The 1,544-nt window shown below is 43.0% G+C and overlaps 1 pseudogene; it reads right to left on the bottom strand.

Moving 5' to 3' along the window:
• Positions 1–275: 275 nt before the first annotated feature.
• Positions 276–1,537, bottom strand: LOC132622613 (uncharacterized tatC-like protein ymf16; annotated as a pseudogene).
• Positions 1,538–1,544: the final 7 nt, after the last annotated feature.

Below are 1,544 nucleotides of genomic sequence, written 5' to 3'. Positions count from 1 at the left end.
GGTGGAAAGTTTTGTTAGAAATTCTGCCTTAGTCCATGAGATCTAGAAGCACTTCTGCAACTTTCTCTCTTCCCTAGCGCTTTTCTTTTTGACTTTTTTCAAAGGGCAATGAAGGCCTTCCTTATAAGTTCTCGCTCGATCGAAAGGATATAACACATACGAAACCTTAGCTTCGCTGAATTTATGAGGTCTAACCTTCGCCACGACATTAGTGGCTTAGCTCTTCGCGCTTCTCACAGGATTCTTTATAGAGAGAGAGTAAGGGGGGGGGGGGGGGGGGGCACGGAAGATTGGTCCGCTCCGAAAAGCTGACTTTTTCAGTTCGCCCCCCCTATGTGGTCGGCCTTCTTACCAGTCTGCCTCCTTTCTCTTGATGGAATATATCAATACCCGAGCTCCAGCTTTGCTTGCGTTCTTCACGGGCGCTCGCCAAATGTATCACTCATCCCGCTCCCCACGGAGCGGTAAGGAGTCTTCTTGTGTGTTATAATCTTTACGGGAATGAATCGCATATGTTGGTTGAGAATTGCTCAGGAATTCATTGATAATGACTTTGCCAGGTTCTAGGGAGGCTACTCTTCTTTTTTGTCGATCGAGCCGCTTTCCCTCATTCCACTCGTCCAGCCCTCTTCACGAACTTGTACAATCGATGCCACAAAGATAGCCAACTCTATTATCAAAGAAATAAGGAAAGGGGCGACAATTTGGCACTAGATATCCGGAGGTGTGGAAAGAGCAGCTGTGAGAAGCGGAGAAACCATAAAAAAATGACGATTGTTCGTGGAGGTTTCTACAGAAAGACCCCTTGGTTCTAGCAAACAGATCACAATTACAGGTACCTGGGAGCATACCGATGGAATGAACGAAATACGAACAGTTAACATAATATGGTCATAGATCTTAGGTTGTAACTTGATCATGAGCGAATTTGTTGATGTTGCACCCATGAAGTATGGAAAGTGCCAAACATTGGGAACTACCCGGGGAGGAGTTAGGAACAGGAACAAAGAGAAGCGAGAACCACTTAAATGGAGGAATCGATTGTATTTCGTCCTTTGTTCCCCATAGCAACTGGGGATCAAAAAGCACCAAATTTGATGAATTATTAAGGAAAGACGAAGTAAGAGCATGTTATTGGAGACGTTGCAACATATGTCGGGAAGGCCTCCGTTGATTGTGTACGAACAAAATACGAATCCAAAGGCAGGGTAAGAAAGGGTTTAGCTAATGGAGATATTAACTCTTTCGGGAACCAGTAACGCGTAAACCATGGCAAACCAAGACCAATTAATATCCGAACGGAATGGATTCGAACTTCTCCTAGAATAGTTTCCGGTGCGAAATGAAATTCATAGGATATATATAAGTAATTCAAAGGATAAATGGAAATATTTGATAGGATTCGATTCATTTTAGTAATGAACAAAACAAATAGGATTTCCCATTAGCTTTCAAGTATATAAAGAAGTTAAGGCTAGTGATATCAGCTATCGGCTATTGGCCTTTGTGAAAGCTCCTCCTCAATATGTTTGATCCCTTTCCAA

The sequence above is a fragment of the Lycium barbarum genome, chromosome 12, assembly GCF_019175385.1.
Source record: "Lycium barbarum isolate Lr01 chromosome 12, ASM1917538v2, whole genome shotgun sequence".
Classification (NCBI taxonomy): domain Eukaryota; kingdom Viridiplantae; phylum Streptophyta; class Magnoliopsida; order Solanales; family Solanaceae; genus Lycium; species Lycium barbarum.
This window is presented reverse-complemented; position numbering and strand designations above follow the sequence as displayed.